Consider the following 23,352-nt stretch of genomic DNA (forward strand, 5'->3'; position numbering starts at 1 on the left):
CTAAACATCTGAAAAGAGGTCGCTGTGGAACCTTCTTCTTGTACCAGAATTGGTCTTGTCGGGGGGCAACTCTTATGTTTCTGTGCCAAGTCAGCTTCTCTCTTTATGCCAGTCTTAAATGTTGAGGAGTTGGAAGGCAAGAAGGCACTTTTCTTACTGAATATTTTGTTCCAATAGAGAGAAATCTAAACTCTTACTTCTGATCTGTGACAGCTACTGGCACAAAGTTCTGGCAAGCCAAAGCTGATAAAAGCCAGCTCTGATTATGCCTGTTTCTTGCCATCAAGTGTTGCGTGCTTCTGTCATTCTAAAAGTGAATCCATCCAACTCATGAATCATAATCTATCAGAGGTTGCTTTTATCTCTTAGATTCCAGTGATACCTATTCTGTACCTCTGCTTCCTGCTCTTAAACCTAGTACAAATCTTATGTGCAGTTATCACTTAACTATTCAACTGCTCACTTGGTTTTTACATGTGTAATTAAATTTAAATGGCTAACAAATAAAAATGTTCCTCATATTTCATTTTATGTCTGCAAGGAAGAGTTAATTACTGTGTTATCTCTACCAAAAGTTTTTTCAGTGTCAGGAAATGAGGGTACATTTCTTGGACTATATTGTGTCCCATTTCTTTTTTTTTTTTCTCCTTTTTATAATGAAGAAGGGTTTCATGTTCAGTTTAGATCAGTGCTAGCGTAACGTAGCCCCGGCAGCTAGCAGAATTAGATAGAAGAAAGACAAAAATATCACATTGCTTCTTTTTAATCTTCCATACCCCCTATTGTTGCTGTTTTTCTTTTCAAGAGAGGGGACTTCAAGACTTTGGCTCCATTTAGTGCCTATTCATTTGTTTATGCTCCTTATCGAGAAGAGCTGATTCTTAACTGAACGTAACATACCTGCTTTATGGGTGCTATTGAGAAGAAATTCTTGAATTTCATCCCTTCATTACAGCTTTCCTTTCCTCAGCCCACTATGAGTAACACAGTTTCTCTCTAGTGATGCATTCTTCTCTAGTTCTAAAATCTTGGGTTTGTGCATAACAGCTTTAACAATATGTACAAGTATTATGACTATTGTATTTTTCCAGAGGTAGGACATTATGTGAGGAAGGGGCTGCTTGTAAAAGAAATTATAGTGCACAGTGCTTTGGCTCTATATCCTGCAGGTAAACTGACTGATATTTTAATTTCCTTGGACTCTTTTGAAAGCTCTCTAAATGAAGGTTCTGAAGAAAATATATAACTTTGGTTATCATACTTTATGGTTATTACTGTGTACACATTAAATGTGAATTAATGTAATAAAACAGTACATTTCACATAAAAAATACTGTGAATTTCACTGCTGTTGCTGACATGGCACATGTATCAATGTAATTATGGGTTACAAATCCTTGGTAAGAGAGGCAGCATTACAGTTTTTGAAATTCCCCCATTATGTGAATTCAGAAAGAATGCTGCAGCTCATATTTAATCTTGTCTGGTAGGTCTTTCAAAAAAGCAATATTGATGCTGGATTTATCTTTAATTTGATGACAATCAGAGTAAATAAGCATGTGGAATGTACTAGTGCCAATGAAAATGTTGGGGCTTGCTCCTCCCCGGATTAGTCTGATGTTGTGAAACCGTCACAGACAACTGAACAGAAGAGCTCTGAGGCATTTTGCTTCTCCAGGGCAGTTACAGACCGAACACATCAGGGAGCTCTCTGTTTAGTACTCATTACATTTGCTTCCACCCGCATATTTGTTTCAGGATGCCTGAAGTATGTTGGGTTTTTTTAAAAATCATTGATTAAAAATATTTCCTTTTAAGCATTTATGCAGAACAGTGAATCTGCAAATTCCAGTATTCTGAAGATAGCAAATAGCAGAATTAGGTGTGCCCATACCTGCGTATCTAAGGACCTGGACAAACAACCGCTTTACAATGACTTAAAAAACCTGCTGAGTATGTGACCATATGCATCTCCTTAGCCTGCTGAAAATCTCTAACAGAGGTTTAAGCTAGCACATTTTACTTCATGCTTCCCATGAGTGAGAAGTATGCAGATAGTTACCGTGGCTCAGCTGAGATATAATATCTCAACCAGCTGGGATAATTCAGATGTGCATCTGAGCCTGCGACAAAGTTATTTATTATATTAAAATAGTATTTGTTCTGCTGTGTCCTTCATTGCCAGTAGAGAATTAATATGGTCTTCCTACCTTTGCGTTTCACAGATATCCTGTCTAAATAGAACTTTTCCACTGTTTTCCAGCATCCATTATCATACTTTATTTCTCCTGCTGATCATTTGTGTGGAATTTCCTTCCAGTTCTGATCCATTCAAATCCCTCCTTCAGTATCAAGTCTTCCAAAAAGCTTACCTATGTTAATCCATTAAGATAAGAAATGTAGTCATGACCCTAGTGTTTAGAAAAATCCATGTACTCTAATACATGGGGAGTACCCTATATGAGGAGTAGGTGACTAAATTTATTGGGTATACCACTAGTTTCCGATGAATGAAGAGCAGTTCCCTATGTGCCAGTGCCAGAGGTGAGTTACAGCACCGCAGCAACAACCCTGGGCAGGCAGACGGGTAGCTCATTGAAGGGGACTGGGGAAAAGGAGCAGGATTGGGAGGGAACAAGAATGAGTATATCTCAGCTCAAGAAAGGGAACTGGGCTGAACCTGTTACGACTGTGGGGAGCTGGGTTTAAACCTTAGGTCTCTCATTCCTTTTAATAAATCATATCTCAGTGTTCCATTTATTAATGCAGCTATTACTCTTTTGCTTCCTGTTTGTAAGAATAAATTATTAGAATGCATTGAAACTTTGTAACAATTAGGTATTATAACAATATAAGTATTTCAAGAGATTAAACACCTTCTATGAGTATATGAGTAGTTTCCTTCTCAGCTTAGAGTCCCTTGTCAACACTTTCAATATCCACCAAAGACATGAGATGCAGATGGTCAGCACCTGCTTGTCATCGTATGGTCCTTCGGGCATTCAGTTCGGCTGTATACAGTCCTAAGTGCACTGTCACTGCTTTAACAAAAACATCATAAATAATTACCGTAATTAATAATGAAGCTACTTCCTTGGGCTAGTCGTGCTTTCTTTGTCAGTTCTGCTGTATGTAATCGTGTTAATCTTTTAGGCTAAGTAGCTATTAAATTCTTCAGGTTTTGTGAGTTGTTTCCAGCAGCAGAAGAATTAAAATATAATTAGAAATTTGCCTCATATTTCTATTTATCCTCAGAGAATAGGCATCAATTCCAGCTTGCCCAAACACATTAGGAATCAGTCAACAGGAGACTGCTGATAATCGCTAATCATAATTCAAATTTTTCTACCCAGTACCTAGCCCCAAACCACTGTCCCTTAGCCATGCTACCATGATTCCTTTGCTATCCTCTGGGCTCTCCTGCTGCCTTCATGGTGGCATCTGATTCACGAATATTTACAAATACATCAGAACAACACTTGGTCTCTGTATTTCCGTTCAGACCCCAGGGAAAACTCTTAAGCATGCAGTTCTATGGATATTTTCTTCAGCAGTCAAGACAGTTTAAAGAATCATCCCACTATCTGCCCCTTTTTACTTGTTTCTATCCCCTGCTTTATTCCCTGCAGTTAGTCCTCTCTGAAGTACCAGTGCAAATGCCTGTGGGATCACAGTATAACCTTGATCACTGACATGCTCCGAGCTAATACTTTCTTCTCCTGTTTGTGGAAGCCTATCTTTTTACCAAAAAAAAAAATTAAAAATAAAAAGCTCCACAACTTTCATGGCTTTGCCTTCGCACAGAGCCTTATAGCATAGCTTGAGATGGTGAAACGTGGGGAAGAGCGGAAACAAACAGGAGCAAAGGGGAGCAGGGATCTCGTCTGCTGCAAAGAAAGCAATTCTGAAACACACCCTCAAACACTCATAGCTCAGTGCTTATCCCAGCACTGTGTGATGGTTTGTGTTTGGGATGCAGTCTGATGCTGTTCCAAAATAAAGAGGAATGTGACTGTTTCCCTATTTAACCTGACTTCAAAGTAGCAATTACACCTACAGGTTCCCTAAGATTTGTGACGGCCAAAAGATCAAAGATGATCTTTGGGACCCAGCCAACCTCCAGCGCAACAGTAAATCAGTATCTCCCTACATTGGACTATGTTTCGGTTTTCGTTTTCACCTAAAACTAGCTGCTACGAATCAGCTATCCTGTCTTTCCTCTTCATTTCAATGGGCAATCTGAAAACTTCACGACAGAGGCTCAAGAAATTGGAGACAATTGTCTGTGATGATTTGTTATATGTTTTGTTACTTTAAAACCTCTTCTTTGCAGCCACACAGCCTTAGGGATGTTTTGTTATTATCACTGTTGTCAGTTCTGAACACTAAAATTCACTATATTTGATGTTAAAATCTCAACTCAAGGTTGTAATATCTATAAAGAAAATATTGCTATAAAGATTAAACTCTGAAGGGGCTGTTCACATCCATGAGCAGACAGTAGAATAAATACTGAAAATCTTATCTTTTTCCATTTATCCGAGAAGCAGGAAACAATATGAAAAACATTTATTTCTATTTGACAGAAAATACTTTTAACGATACATAATCATTATCAGTCAATACTCTGAGAGGTTGGTGTTGATAGTAGGTGTCTGGAAGATGCTTTTCATGATGACCTTTAAATGCCACAGTCCTAAGTGATCATGTAGAAAGAATATTCCTTCATTTCAATTTCTACTAGGAAAAAATCAAATTGGTTTTGGGTGTAAACAGTATGTATGACAGTGGGACATATCTATACATTGGCTTACTCTGCACAGTGAGAAATGAACAGGACAACATTCTGAATTCTAAATCACTACCTTTGGGTACGGCATGTCTTACTGGAAACAACACTTACTTCATTACTCTTAAAATACTATGTCAATGATTTTTCTTTATCATCCATCTCATTTTTTTCTCACTAGTACCTCAGACATAATATACAAAAATATGCTTCCAAATGCAGTTCTAGCATGCTAGTGTTTGTCTAATTTTCAGCGCCAGGATTTTGCATGAATATTAGCTTCTTATTCAAGTGTGTAACTAATAGGCTTATTCAGAGTCACATTAATAACAAATTTTCTCAAATTTGGAACTGCAAAACTCTTACGTTTTATCAGATTATTCAACAGAAAGAGCTGAGATGAAACTTTTTCTACGGGGAAGGTAATCAGTAATTGCCTTTTTAGAGTTTTTTGTGTCTGTATCTAAATTTTTTCAAACGACATGGCCAATATTTCATACTGGCCATAAGACACTGAACTGAAGGGGTACGTGGGGTCAATAGGTCTTACTTCTGCTGAAACTATCCTGTATATATTGGCCAAATCTTGGGTGCAAACGTTGATTTTTTTCATTCAAAGATGAAAGTCTAGAAAGTTATTGCAGTGAGCGATGAATTTTGAAATGAAGAGAAAATGTGAACTTAGACAAACACAATCCTCACATTTAGTCTTGCTGAAGTATTTATATTTGTTGAAATGGTATTTCAGCAGCAGAAATACTGCTTAGGAAGCAGATAATTACTCTTATAAATCCGATTATCTTCAGAAGAAAATTACATATTCACAAATAGAGAAGAGTGTCCCCAGACTCTGGCTACTTGCCAAAAGAAAAAGAAAATATCTATAATATTTTATATTGCAGAATGTAGCACATGAGGAGTGGGGAAAACTAACTTTGTGAAAGTGTGTGGGACTGACGTTTTATTTTCTTTTTTCTTTGTTTTCAGAATCTCTCTCTTGAATTTAACTTCTCTTTTATGCCCCTTCACATCCAGTAATCTCCAAGCTCTTTAAATCATTAATGAATGAACCAGGCCTCCCACTGATTTTTATAAAGCAGGAACATATAATTAGGCTAATTTACAGAAGAACGAGCTGATGTACTGGAAGGGTGAGTGACAAATCCAGGAACCCAAAGGACACCCAAAACAGAATTGGTTATAAAACCTACACCTTTTAACAACAAAAGTAATTTTTTTACCCATCACTTTTGCAGTAGTTGTGCGGGAACGGGTACTAATGTAAAAGAGCATCTACTCTTACAAAGGGAGCTGTGCTAAAGCTCAAGTCAACTAAGCGCTTGTCAAAGTAATAGGCTGATGAAGTTATGCTTATCCCCTGTTGCAAGTTCAGATCTGCAAGATCCAGGCCTCAGGTCTGGATTCACAGAATCAGTGGAGGGAGATGCCCCAGTGCTTCTGCAAATCCAGGCCTGTTTCCTAAGAGGACCACAAAACTGGGGAGCCAGTACTTCTAAAAAATATTTTACTTGATGGGCACTGAAGGAAATGAAACAAACTAACCAAAGTACATCTTACATTTTTCTTTAAGTCCACTGTGAAAACAACACTCAAGCAATAAAGCGGCCTCTGTGACTCAGTAAAGGACTCAGTTTGTTGTCAGTCCTTTATTTAAAGCTCTGCTGACCTAACCACATAAAGGAACATAATCTTCAGCCTATTTTTGTGCTATGATTAAGTCTACATGAGCTCCAAAAGCAGCCACGACTGACTGTAGTGAAGAGGGTCCTGGGATATTTAGCTGCGATATGCTGCTTCTGTGAAGGTCATCACTTCTTTCAATCAGAGTGAATGATTGACTCAACACGAAGTTCATATTGCACGACATACTTTCAGAAATGATTCATGTTAATGGTGTATCTCAGGGGATTGATGTTGAACAGAAGCTATGTCTCAAGCTTAAAAAATGATTTAGCAATATGAAAGCCTACAAACCAGAGCTCACGTAGACACATTTGATGGTAAACATCAGAGAATATATACAACTAAAAGTCATAAAATTGGATAGACAATAAATCTGACAGTTTAAGACCTTTTGGGTCTCAAATCATAAAAAACAAAATTACTTACGCAGCCATTCCTTGATTCAGTCGTGCATCTTTTCCTGAGACGCAAACAGAAGACATTTTCACACTTCTGATAGATCAGAGCAGCTCGAGGAAGCAGCTATGTCAAAAAAAACCAACAAAGTACACTATTGAGGAAATACTGCTCCCCAACAGCACTGCCATCTCTCCCCACCTCAGCATCTGTGGGATGTATGTTCAGCAGAGTGCCACTGAAAACTTTTTTCTGGATTAGGAAACATGGTGATGCAGGTTGTGGCTGGGAGGACAGGTGGTGGCACACTGTGCTGGTGCCCTTCTTCCCAGGAGTCACCATTCTCCTGCCTCCCCCAGGCCAACACCCTCCTGGTTTCACACACATAACAGCATTTATTGGTTAATGTTGAGCACCTCCAGACCCCGTTATGGGAGAGGCCGTGTGTTATGCTGGAGAATTAAGAGTTTCTCTGTCAGTGTTTCTCTCCAAACCAGCTGTCAGATTTGTGAGGAGGCCTGGTGACTGGCAGCCCGCCCTCCAGCCTGGCCATCATTAGCCCCACAGCCCCATTGCCCTCATGGCCCGCCAGGTGTGAGGGTGCTCACTGAGGCGACACAAGTGTTTTCATTCACAGGCAGAAAGACAGGTAGGGAAATCAAAGTAATTTTGGAGCAATCTAGGGACATGGTTTAATGGTGCTTTTGGCAGCATTAGGTTAATGGTTGGACTCAGTGATCTTAAAGGTCCCTTCCAACCTAGACGATTCTATGATTCTATGAATTCTTCTTGAAGTGTTGCTGAGTGTGTAAGAAGGAGAGTATGAGGCCGGGAAGAGGTCATTTAAACATCTACTTAAAGCAATGCAGGTTTGTGTAGCTTTTTTTTTCTATTCAAGTGCATTTCGTTTGTATTTGTATCATCAAATGTTGCAATTGGTATGGGGAAAGGGACTGTTGTTGGCCAAAAAAAAAAAATTTAGAAAATATGAAGTCAGAAAGGAAAATATGAAGTGGCTTGACTTCTGACAACTTACAGATGAGGGGGATTTCTGTTGAGAGGAGGTGGCGTTCTGCTGGTGATTATCTGTCTGTGTTTAGATAGGCATAAGCACAAAAGTGGATTTTAAAGATTAGGTTGGTAATTTTGAAGATTACCTCAATATATTTTTGTTGTTATTATTATTATGTTACAGCATGACTAAAAGATTTTCTTCTGTACTAGGCTCAGAAATGCAAGTTATCCCCAATTTCAGTTGTCCAAATAAAGTCTTGCACCCTAAGCTTTAGAGGAAGTTATAAAAACCCCACAACCATCAAGTGCTATATAATAGCTATTTATCTTCTTTTAAATCAATAATTATGATAGGTCTATATATTGTTGATCTCTATATGATTATTCAGTCCTTTTTTATCTTATTGAATTCTTAGTCTCAATGATTTCCTATGGCAGTGAATTTCACGGCTGAAATGGATTTAAAAAGCATTGAGCTTTCTGCTTCTTAGTTACACTGAGCAGCTCCTTTGCTTTACAACCGAGGACAAACCGCAGTCCCTGACTGCCTGCTCTAGAACGTGCACTGTCATACAGATTCGGTTTTGTAAGGTAAGCTATCTCTATCATCTCCAGGAAAATTCTTTTCTTTCCCTTCAGCACCCATTTGGAGATAGAGTGACACATGCTATGCCTCTGTTTCTGTGCTGCCATTACACTGTTCTCCATGTCCTTGATTACTCCAACCCGTTGCACATCCCGTAGCTAATTTGCTTACTTGACTGCAGTTGCACATTGATCTGTCTACAGCCATGTCCCAGCTCTCCTTTAGATGATATAGTCAGCTCAGAGCTTTCCAGGTTGAGCAGATTATTTTTCTTTGCACCCTAATTTTGAATCTCATTCTTATCATGCTGACTTTTCACCTATTTTATTTGTTTCTTTAGTGTTCTCCACAGTCATTTCAGGTCCTTGAACACATATACAACTTAGTCTCCTCAACAGACTTTGTTGCCATGCTATCCTTTCCCCTTTCCAAGTCATTAATGAACTCATTAAACATCATGGCACATCATATGAAACACCTGGGGCAGTTAATCTACCACCATGATGGAGTTTGGTCATTTCATCTTACTTAGTTTTCATCTTTAATCACGTCTAGACTGCAGCAATCTTAAAGTCTCATAGTGAAAATGTTAAAACTATGTCCTGACCTATCTGTTAAATGTATGTTAATTTCATATTTATAATTAATTCCCCTAGGACTAGGATTAATTGAAAGCCAAAACTCAAAAATCTTTCTAAAATTTTAAAGCTCACTTGAAAAAAAACAAACCTGCCAAGCTGCTGTGTCAGTACCTAGTCAAATCTTTCACAGTGGCGTGGTAGGGACTGTACAAAAAATGCTTTCTGATGCTTAACATATTCTCTTACTAGATGCATGGTCTTACGTTGCCCTGTCCAGCCACTGTTCTAATATCTGCAGATTTTTTAATCGCTTGGCATTTCATTTATTCTAACTAACCATAGGGAATGCTTCAAATCTACAGTAGAACAGAAAGGTGTATAACATGAGAACACATAAATAATTCGTGGAGCAGAGGTAGCAACCCAGGACTCCCCTATCTCAGGAGATCAACAACACCTATATCTCTTGATTAATGATCAGAGGAACCAGAAATTTATCATAATTCCCCAGTGATCTCTGTCCTGATGTTTATCTGTCATTTTCTAATGACTTTCTTCATGTGAATATGCCCAGTTCTATAAGGGCAATCTCATATTTCTAAAACTCTTATCTATAGTCAGACTGTCTTGTACTGTAATTTTTCATACACTTTTGCCATCTACTTTTTTTTTGTTCATTATAGGACACGAATGAAACTGAAGGTTTTGCCCTCTTTGTGAACAACACTTCTGATTTTCTATTTTTTAAAATGTAGCCTGATATGATTTTTTCAGATATGGGCAAACAAGAGGCAAAATGGCATTTCAGCAAGGATGTATTATCTCACTAGGTATTCACACAACATGGGAAGAGATCTTGGCATGCTAATATCAGGATATGAATCAATAATAAAGAAAAGACTGAAGAAAAATAATCTTCCTATAAATCTTGGAATAACCTTTTTAAAATCAGTTCTTCATCAGAATTCATTAAATTTTCCAATTTATTGCCGACATGAAATTTCAATTTTTCCTAACTTGACCACAACCCCCCCTGCTTGGCCTCTCTGAAATCAGAAAGAGAACATCACTTCATCTAATGGAACCTACCTTTTAGTAAAGAATAATATGATAATATCAAAGCTCAGGCTGGAGGAACCCTATTTTAGTTGTATTAATCACCTCTGCTGAGCTTCAGTAGCTCCAGCAAGGTTAGCAAATGTGTAGATGTAATGGGCCTGTAAAAACATTCCCTGTTTCTTTGAGACTTGGTGATTATTTTTCTTTGTCTGTTGAATTAACCAAGTAACGAATAATATTGGCCTGTTAAGTCTTACATAAAAGTGAGGCATTAATATTATCTTTATCATCATAAGGCTGTCTAATGTTGTGAATGGCTGCAAGAGGTCTGAATAGATTAAATAATTTTGAGAGAAGGATAACCTTTCTGATCTGAAAAAAACCTCAGGATTATTTAATTATTTCCTCTTCCTCTAGCAGATATGTGAACTGCAGCTGAGATTTATTTAGTTTACTTTTATGCTGAGTTGCAGTGGCCCAAAGGGGGCTGCTTTACTGCTTGAATAGTTAAAGCATAGCTTGCATCAATCTTTTTCTCCTTCTGCCATTCCAGGGTCCCTCTGCATGCTGTCCAATTTCCAACTTACAGATTTCAAGGTGGAACAGGACAAATATGTTCCAAGAAACCCCTTGCTTTGAGAATATTCCTAGAAAACCATTTGTGCTCCACTGTTTACCTGAGCAGCCTAAGAGCACCAAACGAACACAGCCTCTCTTAGATAAAGTGACATTTCCTTGGGGGAATGTTTTACAAGCACAGCCATACCCACATCCCGTTACTGCTAACGGCAGGATGGTTAATCCAGTAGAAGAGTGACCCCATATTTCAAAGTCTCATTCACAGGCAGCCGGTCAAACACACAGTGGGGATCTTCAAAAGCACAAATGGAGGATAAGCCTCCGATTCTCTTTGACTTTCAGTAGAACTGAGAAACCTTCCTACTCCTTGTGCCTCAGAACATCTCCCATAACCAATAAAATGCCAAGCTAGAAACATTGCACTGCAGTGAGGCTGACTTATGCTGAAGATAAGACAATGTCTCTGAGTTTATTGAAGCTATTGTTTTGGGTAGTTTTATAGCTTAACCTTCAGAAAGTGTTATGAACACCATATCCTTTAAGATTGCGGGGAGAAGAAATTTATCTAAAAGATAAAATGTCTGATAAGTAATGAGAAGAAAATGCTGGTTTTGTATTGAGTTTAAGATTTACTGCACACAAACGTGAAGTGATCTGCCTTGATATGCTTATTACTGTAGTGTCTGCATTAGGACATGTTTAAGAGGTGAGGGTACAAAGGCAGAGGAAGTTTTCCCATGGGCGTCACCCTGTGAGGCACCTACCCCAGGCACATCAGGGGGCACCAGCCGTGCAATTCCCCCAGCTTCTAAGCACACTGAAGCCGCATCCAGTCTTACTATCCTTTCACACATCCTTAATCGCGGTATTTCAATTTATTGTACACTAATTAGATAGACCTGTTGGTTGAAGGAGAAGAATCAACACCCAGTAATTACTTCATTGTAAAATGTAATGAGTTTTGGAACCTGACTTACTGTAAAAATTGCAGCATAATAAATAGAACGCAGTTTTCCAACTATAAACTAGCAGTGAATTCTGTTAGTGTATTTCTTCATGAAACATGTTTATGTGATAGTCTTCCAATTTTATGGCTGAAGTTTATCACCATAAGGTGCATTTCATGACAGCCAAATAACTACATTCAGTTAGACTTGTCACCATGTGCCTTCAGTATCAAGACACATGCTGATTGTATCAAATACTGTTGACTGTCTTAGTGCTGCAAATAGAAAAGATGATTACACTGTTCTCTTTAGATATGATGTAATATTATTCACCTCACTAAAAACTGAAGGTCAAGGTTGTCTAAGAACATGAGAAAGATCATCTATTGAAAGCTTCATAATGTGATAATAATGCACTGAGACACAGCAGTAGTTTTACATTACTATTCCTGTGATTTCTAATGCAAAAGGCAGTGCATATTCTACAAACTAAGCAAGTGACCCACTGGTATATTTTATATAGAAACCAGAACAGTTCCAAGAATTCCAATGCCACCATGTTTTGCAGTCATTTATTTGCCTCTCAAAGGTCAATGAAAACAGTTTACACTCATGAGTGAAATTGCAGCAAAGGATTAGTACATTATCAATACATTTATGCCAGAATAGCATTATCATCTCCCTGACCCTGTGAGAAAGCTTGTGTAAAAGAAGGGATAGTCATGGAATCTACTGAAGTAGTAAAAAAGCTTGCTTAAAATCATAGTCAAGACTTGTAAAACCACTGGCTAAACGATTTGTATTGCATGCAGATAGCAGAAATGCTTGAACCTCGTTCCGGAAGTAAATACTGAATACATTACGTATCATGGTACATTGCTTGTGTAGTTTGAATGGAGGTATAAGACCCACAGTAGTTTTAACTTCCTTGTTACAATTTTGAATTCTGCTGTGGTGCAGGGTGTATATATGCCAGTCACGTGGGTGTAAGGTCCCAGTCCAGGAAGGGTTCTGTCAGTTCTCGCATCCAGTTTCTCACAGCAGACTGGAGACAAGCGTGAGAATTTCAGGAAGAAATTTGTCACTATGAGGGCAGTGAGACACAGGAACAGGTTGCTCAGAGAAGTTGTGGATGCTCCATCTCTGGAAGTGTTCAAGGCCAGGCTGGATTGGACTTTGAGCAACCTGATCTCATGGAAGGTATCCCTGCCCCTGAGGGTTGGAACACAATGGTAAAGTCCCTTCCAACCCAAACCATTCCATGGTTCTATAATTTGGGCAATGACGCATGTCTATGTGGATCCTAGTGGGGGATTCTAGATGTGACAAAGACTGAAAATACAGGAGGCCATAAAATTATTCATGTAAGAAAGTTAAAATGCAGGAGAGACTGATTTTTGGTGGTTGCACCTTAAGCAGGCGGAGCTTTGCTGAATGAGGGGCAAGTGGAAGGCAGTGAGTGTGGGATCATGGTGAGATGCTGCCAGTTACTGGGAGCCTGGTGTGGGGATGGCTCTGGCTGCCTGATTGTCATGGCAACCACAAGAGGAGCTCCCCCTCTTTGCCCTCCGCTGGAGAGACTTGGTCCCCTGCTGCCTTGTCACCTGAGGCCCTGTGACAGTGAGACCCCCCACCTCACCTGACTTAAAGGGACTGAGATTGGTGAAAGAGAAACCAATCTGTGATGGTTTTTCAGCTGCCCCCACTAGCATGTGATAATAGGAAAATTCAGGAGATAAACCCAGCTTTTAATACTGACCTAATAATCATAAAGAAGTAGAGTGTAATCTGCTTTAAAAAGTCAGTTCAGTCTAATTTAGGACCACATACAGAAGTATTTTGATAGCAGATACTGAATGGCTTTGTGCCAGCAAAGGAGAACAGAAATAAGGTTAAATGCCCTATTCAAGCATTTTTACCCTTAAAATATGTGGGCTGTAATCCTTCACCTAAATTTCTCTCATTTAGGACACTCAGTACAAGGATAACATGTAATCTACCTAAATCATCTTAGTCTAAAATATTGATAGATAGTTTTAACTTCAGCCACATCTTAGTGTAATTTAGTTTGGGAAAACATGTAGAGCCTGGAATAATGACAAATATTGAAATGATCTTATATTGAAAAATATTGTATTCGGGGATTAATTTTAATGGGGTTTTCATATTTACTTTATTGCTTTAATTTTAATTTTTGCATTTTGGTTAATGAGAGTTGTCCCCTTAAGAACACATTTACAAATAGAAACAAATAAGTTTGCTAAAAAATTTTGATAAAATATCACCCATGACACTGCTGAAGTTTTGGTGGATGTTTAAAAATATCAAATAATATACCAGCGTGATCACCTCAGGTTTTCCTTTCAATAAGCCAAGGGAGGTGTAAGGAGATATTATAAAAGGGTGTTGTTTTTAAAAAACAACAACAACAAAGAAAGCAAGTGAGACAGAGAGAAAAGTGAAATTGAAGCCATTGAGAGAAGCGACATAAGAAGTAGAGGGGTTACCAAGTGAGTAATGAGCTACAGCCACAAAGACGTGGATAGTTGGCTCTCAGCGAGCACCTATGGATGCTGCTCAGAGCACCTCTTGCCCCATCCCCATGCCAGGGGATCTCCACCGGGTGCCGGGTATTCCTCCGCCTTAAGTTCTTAGCAAGAAGGTATTCAGACAGAGATCTCTTCTTCAGATCAGCCACCACTGGGATCTGCACTGTGGCATCAGTTTTCCTGGCGCAGTGCTTTTGGAAATGTGAGCTCCTACAACTGCAGCTGAAGTCAGTGAGTGCTGCAGGTGCTCAGCTGTCTCAGCCCCTTTCCCTATCCCTTTCCTTTTCTATGCACCTGCCCCTCGGAGGTGCTCCCAGAGTTCAGTCAGAGGGAAAGGAAAAGAGATCTGGGGAGCACCAGACACTTTGTGGCTTCCATATCCCCTGCCTTGTTGCATCCCTGTGCCTGGAATGGGGTTGGCCCTGCATGTGGCAAAGGTGTTGTGCTGTACCTGTCTGTATCTGGGCACTGGGACGCGGTCAGGTACTTATTCTGTCCTCGCATCCCTTCAGAGGGATGCAAGCTGGATTACTCATGCAGATAGAGTGGCAATATCTATTCTTTAAATAGCTACATGGAGGAGTTTGATTTTATCATATATGTAAACCATTATGTTTAGACGTTATAAAAGCTCTCTTTTTGTTATAACAAAAGTATTCCACGTAGGCTATGTTTCTTCCCACAGAAGAATATGGCAGAGTTCAGATTTGTGTTAAAATATCTGGTGATCAGAATGGGCTTGTTTTGTCTTTTTTAACTGGAAGTAAAAGACTGCAAGAAAGTTTCAAAAAAGCTATTATTAACCTGTAATGCTAATAACCCTATGCATAATAATCAGTATTTTGTCCTGATTGTCTTTTCCTATCATTCAATTTTCAAAGGGCCTAGGTCAGACTATGCAGTCCTCATTACTGAACATGCATAACATTGTCTTCTAAATTCCCTGTAACCATTCAAATAGCAGCTCGAAAAGACAAATTGCCTATCACTCCAAAGTCTTAAAACAAAACAAAAGGCACCATATTGCCACTTTAGGGACACATTTGTTGCCTGCTGTTGCTATTATATATGTCATTTCAGTCCTGCAGTTAGCTATAAACTACATCTTTTCTTTTTCCAGAGAGAAATAAGAGATGCCTGAAGGGAAGCAAGAATGGAAAGCATCCTTAAAATGACTGATTTACAATTGGTAAGGAGATACAATATGAAAATTATAGCTTTGTTAGTCTGTCACATCCCAAGCTTGCACAATGCTCTTGCTTTAAAAGCTGTCCCACAGGCCAGTGTGATGGCTCAGAGGACAGCATGGCATGTGAGCAGCCGTGTGACAGGCAGAGGCTCCAGCTCATGGTCCTAGGACAGGCAAGAAGCTCCTCTCGGGGGCTGAGCTCATGGGACACCTCTGCTGATGTCGTGGTTTCGGCTGAATTTACCAAAACCGGACCGACAGATGGCCCTTCCCCCCCCTTCCCCCCGCTAAAAGGGGAGAGAGGAGGAGAAAGAGATAAGGAGATTCAGAAGTTTAGAATGAACTAAACTACTTTAATGAAGAATTAATATTAAAATAAAAATAAAGAAGAAAATAATGAAATAGATACAATATATACAAAACCATATCAAGCTCCCAGGATGACAGTCACGTCACCGGCAGGCACTGGGGAAGTCCCAGACTGGACTCAGTGACGAATGGGAACTGGATTCCAGCTCTGGAGTCAGGAACACACGGATCGGGATCAAAGGCAGATGAACAGAGTCCTCTCTGGACGTCGGCCATCGCAGGAAGGGGGCTGACCCTTTGATCCCTCAGCCTTTATACTGAGCATGGGGCAGATGGGATGGAATACCCCAGTTGGTCAGGTTTGGGTCACCTGTCCTGTCCACTCCTCCCCACCGATGTGATCCCTCTACGTTTTTCCGTTTCCGACCCTCTAAGGGGGCAAACAACGAAATTGGCCGACCTTGGTTGTTATAGCAATAAGTATAAGCAAGGGCCTCCCTGCATATCGTTCCTTGGCATGGAGCACAAACATTGGGCTTATCATTCTGAGAATGAGCAGTTTTCTCCACAATATGCCGTTAATTTCAGAGAGTTAGAGGAGGCCTAGCTAGGATGTAAAGTTACAGAACAGAAAATTGGTTCGGTTTTACTTCAGACCGGGACAGCTGAAAAGACTGCTCGATACAACCACCTCCACAACAAACAGTATGCTGCAACCTACCCTTCTGCAGTACATCTGAGAATGAAAACGATAATGGAGGCCCCAAAAACATGAATTGAGAGAAAGAAAAAGGCCCCTGTGATTCAAACCAGACTACCCAAGTACTAGTGAATAAATGAAAGCCGGTGCGTATTTTATGTGGCTGTAAAAAGCAAACATGCAGAATGTTATTTTTAGACTTCTAGGATTTAGGAGCCTGGAGTTAATCTGCTTTATCTCCTGTGCAGCTTGGTCTCTAACCTAGAGAGGTTAAATAGGATGTGTTGCTGCAGCCTCTAGATTGCAGTGTTCTATTCTAGAGTGTCCACCTTCACTTGATCTGCAAGGTATAAGAGGAATATGGGCATTTTGGAGTGTAAGAGATCCATGGTTGTTCTTTGCCTTTTTGCAGTCTAATGCGACAATGGTTAGGAGCACTGTTGATTTATTTGTATTTCAAGCAAAAGCTATGTCCATCATGGCATTTTGTGGAGAGTTTGGCCGAGTTATGTGGTAGGTGTGGTGCCTGGCTCAAACGCCTTCAGCAATGTGGAGGCAGATGCCTTGAATCTGTATCTGAGGCTGATTCAGTCTATTTCATAATCTAGTATTTCACAAAAATCCTGCTCCTTCCTATCAGCATACGCAATTCGGGATTGTGTTGGACCATCACATCTAACATCTACTGAAGTGCTTACCCTCCATGAATTTAACAACCTCCTTTTTGATACCTTTTGAATTTTTGCTGTCTGTATTTTGCTGTAGCATGGGATTCCATATTTTACTTACATCCTTTGTGAAAAAGTACTTCACTTTGTTTTCTGTTTGATACCTGATAATTTCATTCCATGCCTGCTGGTTGTCATCTTGTCAGACACAGAAATGATTCATCTGCAGTTTTGTTGTCCAGTCACTTTGGACTGAAACCTTTTCTGTTACTTTCACAGTCAACTTTAGGTTTAACAGCTTTAAATGATGTAGTATCACCTGCAATTTTATTCATTCCAGATTTATACCGTTTTCCAAATAATTTATGAATAGTACAGATCCTTAGGAAACTCCCACGTGTAGACTTCTTCCACTGGATATCTGCAATTTCTGGTCTCTGTTATAGGTATTAATATTTATTTAGACATTAATCCATGAGAGGACCTTCCCTCTTTTTAATTAATAAATTGTAATACCCAAAATATAGAGGGATTTATTTTATTTAAAAATCTGTCATTCCTATAGGAAATTCCTGAAATACGGAGCTAGTTGCACCAGTATCTCCAAGAAGAAAATTTGGCTTGTTATAGATATGTGAGCTACTCCACAGAGCATTACTAATAAGTGACACAGGGATTATCACTCTGGTGTTCACATTTCCCCATCACATGCTGGGATTGTTGTTTAAAAGTCTTTCTTGTGGACTTGTTTTGAAAAATTATTCTTGATGCAGTAACCCAAGAACGTAAAACAGGGTGACATTTCAGTTCAATGTGTCTCCAGCTTTAATTTGTATTTAATAAGTTAGTTTTTGTTATGTTTATTAAATTTCGTTGACTTTTAAAAGAGCACCCACTGAGTTTTATAAATATGCAAATTGTGTGTCTGCTTGGTATAGAATGAAACCCTCAATTACAATGACAATAAAAATGTAGTTATAGTTTTAATAATCAATTAACACATAAGTATCCTGATTAGCGCTCAAAATGAAGTGACTAATTAAATATTTCTTTATATAGGAGGTATGGTAATCACTTTTCTTAAGGAGATTAAGCTTCAAACCCAAAGAAAGAGTACCCAGATGTACATCTATACATAAGAAAAATGAAAAGGAATTTGCTCCAATATTTACGCTTGTTGCCATAATGAAAGATTGCAGGTCTGTGTCGGGATTCCTACCTGTATCAATGATCATTTAATCTGCACCAGGTAGTTGACTGTAAATCTGGATTCAGTGTTACTTCTTAAACTGTTCATGAGCAGTTACATTGCTTGAGAGAAATCTCTTCAATTTCCCCATAGGCGAAGTGGAAATAACAGACAGCTGCTACCTATAGATACTGCTAAAAGATGCTTGAAGGCATGTAAATGGGAGATACAAACACGAAACACCATTAGTCTGAGGCGTAACTGTGATTTAACAAATTGCTTGGAGGACAGGAAATCAAAATATTTGAACTATTTTTCTGGCCTTATTGCTAATTGGCTGTGTGATCTTGGGCAGTGTAAGGCAGGAATTACACGAGACCTTCCTAACAGGGTGTTAAACTGCACTGGTTAATGTTCTATACTCTTCTCATCCTGTATCTAAGCCTATAGCATGTTTTAGTGAAGTGCTTAAAAATGATTCAATATTTTCAGAGGTATGTTCACCATTTGACATTTTGAGCTAGTTTATTTTCAGGATATTGTCAAAATGAATCCTCCAATGTTTTCCCATGTTTGTGTGCTGCTCAGAGCATCAATGTTTGCCTTGTTGTTTTCCCCCTAGGAAGATTGCTTTGTCTACTAATTTGAATGTTTTAGCCTTTTAATCTACATGGATTTTAATGAAAACCCTTTTGACTGTTAGTTCACAGATTTTCCTTGCATTAAAAAGAGCCTGAGGTTTTTTCCATTGAAGTCATTGTCCTAATATGATGAGAAAATGCCAGCATCTAGAAGTAGTGACTTAAAAGGAATGAATTACTATTTGAATGAAAATAATAGGAGATACTTATTCTGACTGTATAAAAAACTTTTTGAAACAGTAGTGCAAAAAAGCAGCAAATCTAAGAGGTCACATCAAATCTTAGACCGTAAACAGAAATCAAGAATCAAGAATATGTAGAGATTTCAGAGTCCTGGAGAGAGCAGTAGCTTAGAGGGCAAAACCTAGCCTCCAGGGTTGGGAGAGCAACAGTTTGGAAGTGGGGAGATGGAGTCACTGATTTTGGAGGGCAACAGCAGGAAACAGTGAACAAACATTTCTTGTAGCTTCCTCTCATTTTAAACAATTTGCAGCTGGCAAAGAGGGCTTGCCTTGCCTGCGTTCTGGAGCCTTCAGTTTAACGGGTCCTTCCAGACCTTATGCATCTTGGCACATCATTTAAATCATGCTGTCCAAACAGGTCCCTAAAAGTCTTTCTTGCTCCCCACCAGTACTTAGTTATCTTTGTTCCAAATGTCATAACATATGAAACACTTATATTTAGAAAAGATTTGGTTTGGAAAATATTACAGGTGGACAGTGTCTGCTTCCCAGAAAGTGAATAACAGACTTAGTCATTCAAGCATTTGGATCTCTGCAAGAAAAACCTCACAGATTTCAAGGTATCCTCAAAGGACTTACTTATGGCTCCTCTTTTTCCCCTGATAGCACTTAGCCAGAATCATATTTTCCAAAGCCTCCTGACCTGACCATGGCCCTCTCTTTTGCTGAAAGCTCTTTCCAATATCCAGGACATAGACAAGCAAATGGGGACGTCATTAATTCCTGTAGCTTCACTTCAAATTTCACAGAAGCTGATGTCCCAAAGCCTCTGGCCCACTGTGAACTCAGAGTTCTCCAGACACAGGAAATTCACCCTACTTTACAATGAAAGCTTCAGTCCCCAAGTTTAAGGCTATCCTAAACATTGTAAAAAAATGGGTGCCAAAGTGGAAATGTTTTTACGAATTTCAGTAGTCACCACCAGCCTGCAGGGATAATTGAATTTAATCTATGGGCGTTACGTACCAACAGAAGACCCATTCTAGAGAATCCCCCACTTCTTCCTTTTGTATGACTGAGAGAAATAAAACCAGTAGTGCCCAGGTTTCTGACATTTTTAATACCGCTATGTTTCTGTCTCCTTTTGTCCCTCCAATTGCTATGAAGCCCAAAACGCTTCAAAATGCCACAGAGGAGGGGGAAACTAGAGATTTCTCTGTCTTATAGAGTGGGCAGGAAGAAAACAAAAGAGGAAGAGGCAAAATCCTAATATTTAAGAATTCAAAAGTTTCAGTTTCAGATAAAACACCTTTATTTAAGGAGGCAAAATATTCCTGTGCAAGTTTTTGGTGTTGAAAACAAACACACCATTTCAATTTGTGGGAAAGAGACTGCAGACATAAAATTTAAGTGGAGCCATGGAAATTCTAAATAACCATGAGTTAGAGGAAATAATAGTTCTGCACTTACTGTGCAGCAAACAATGTTTTTTTTCTTGTGATTGTATTTAAGATTAAGGGTAAATTCTGCTTTTATTAAAGTCACTGAGTGTCATTATATAATGAATATATCTTCCAGTCCCTAAACCCTGCGAGCGAAATCAATCATGTATCCACTCTGTTCTAGAGCAGCCTGCCCATCTTTGTTGTTTCAGCAGCATCAAATACGTATAGCAGGTGCCATCTTCTGGCAATGTAATTTTTGGAAATTAGCACTAATCATACACAGCTTACATGCAACAAACAACGAGGAACTGATTTTTTAATATTTTTGAATCATGCTTAATGTGAAAGAAAAATGTTATGCCCTTGGAGTTTAATAGAAAGCATTAACAGTTTAGAGATATTAGCTAAATGTTCTGCTTTTCACTGGACGGTTCCTAATGGTATTGTAGTAAAGAACTGTATGTTAAAAGTTTAAACACATAAATATATACTTAAAATATTTTAGAATTCTTGAAATGACAAAGTTTTCAGATAGGGGTTAATTTTTTTCTTGGACTAACCAATACAGTTGGAAAAAGAGAACAAGCTTTGGGACTCGAAAGAGGGTTTGTAAACATCTTCAAATTCTTGTGTAATTATACACAGAAGAAGCAGGAGTCATAAAGTGCAATGATTTTCAAGAGAGACATGTCTTGACTAGCACAGAAACGTGGTATAGAAACATAGAAAAATAACACAGAATGAAAGTGGGTACATTGTAACCCCATTTTATTTGATTTAGAGGTATTTAGAATATTTAATTGCATTTCATGAACAATTATTGAATTCAGTAGCATCCCTAAGTGGCAAACAAGTATGGTGAGGCCACACAACAAGTTCATGGAAATGAGGTCTGCAACTTCTGACATGCAGTGATCCGTTTTATTAGACCAACAAATTGCCTGGCGCTCAGCAGAGCGCCTTCATGAGATCTGTGGCACGGCTGCTTTCACAAAGATGAAGCAGAGACAATAGCGATGATTCTTCCAGCTAACTGTAATCTGTATTCATTTTGTATTTCCAACTCCTCTTGGACTTAGTGAAATAAAAGTGAGGAACAAAGAGCAGGCCTCTCTGCTCTGTATTTCTTGGTTTGTATCAACCTGTGTCGTGTGTTTTCTAATACAGACAAATTCACACAAGACACCAAACCAGAAAGAGTAAGGAGGTCAGAAACAAGCTGCAAAGTGATCTGAAGATGTCGGGGCCACTGGGGCTTCAGGAAAAGACGGAAGCGGTAGCAAAAAAGCTGATGCTGCACCAGATCAACATTACTAGTGTGGACATGGTGAAAACTAAGGGCTACATGCTGTTTAGGACAGTAAGTTTAATTTTGCTGAAGCTTCTCTAGTGTTGTTAATGCAACCCATTCCTATAGTTTCTTCTGTTAAAGGATAAGAGAGCAGGTGATCCAAGAAAGTTGATGCTAAACGAGGATCCTACATCATTTACAGCACATGAAGTCCATGGCCTAAAAAAGGAGCTTTTTGCTGTAGTCAGCCTTGGCAGTAGCAGTCGAGTATTGAAGCAGTAGTGCTTAAAGGGTTGCCTTTATCTGGACCCAGGAGTAGGGTGCATTTCTGGGTAGGAAAGTTGTCATCTCTGACAGCTGGGCACTCTGACCCCCACGTGTGCTCCATCACGGGACAGCACAAAGCCCTGGTGATCTGTACTGGGACCAGGGCGAGTCTCTGAGGGAGAACAGTGGTAGTAAGAGAAGTTGGCCCAAATCATGGCATGAAAATCCTGGGAGGCTTTGGAGAGACCCAGCCATTGGGAGTATCCCCAGGAGATGGGAAAGGTTTTAACAACTGTACCTTGATTCATTCGCACCTTCATGGCTACAGCCTTGTTAGTTGATGGCTGTCAGCCTCATGTAGGTGGCCGTCCATAAAACAAACCCCATAGGAGGCTGTGCTCACAAGAATTTTGTTCTTGAAAAAGCTTAACACAGAAGAGTCTGTGAAGCACTGTAGTAGATCACTGTCTTTGTGTAGAGTAAATATATCTGTAAGGGGATCAACATGATACACATACTTCTAGATCCATGTAATGCTATGCATTCACATTTACTGCAAGCAGAAACCTGTGCCTCAGCTGCTGCAGCTGGGATTGTTTATAATACAATTTAGTAATAAAGCTAACAAAGTGCCATTTACCAAAATTATACCTTTTGCAAAAGTTTTAGAAATTCTCAAATGTTTAGAGCTGCTTTTTGTAGGGCTTTCTTTTGCTTGATTTTTATGTAATTCTGCTCAGACACACTTCAGCACTGTTTTGCTGATGCAGCTGTACAGGGAACACAGCCCCAGTCAGGGGCCAGTTTTGCCATTGTCGCCTGTCTGGGAGCTGAGAGCCCACCCCTCTGGGGCATCCCAGCTCGGCCGAGCGCTTCCCGCCTCTCACCGAGCTTGTGATCTTGGAAGGGCAGAGACTGTTTCCATAGCCCTAATTGCTCAGTTTGCAAGGCTCCTTGTTACAAGTGTTTTTGCGCTTACTGAGGCATGTGAATCAAACTTGTCTGTGTTTGCTTCGGCCCCGTAAACAGCGCTTGTTACAATGCGGGCTCTTTGCCTGATTATTCAGAAGTCTAATCATTGTAGGCTTCATTCTAGCAGCGTTCGCACCGAGCTTGTTTTGCAAAGCCCTCTCACGACTTCCATTATTGGGTCTATGTCTGGGAGTTTCAGTACTATGAAATTCTTTCACATCATATTGTTTTTAGAAAAGGAGCGTAAAAAAAAAAAAAAAAAAGCCGACACCACAGAAACAGCTCTTTGCACAGT

Source organism: Numenius arquata, chromosome 7, assembly GCF_964106895.1.
Source record: "Numenius arquata chromosome 7, bNumArq3.hap1.1, whole genome shotgun sequence".
NCBI lineage: Eukaryota > Metazoa > Chordata > Aves > Charadriiformes > Scolopacidae > Numenius > Numenius arquata.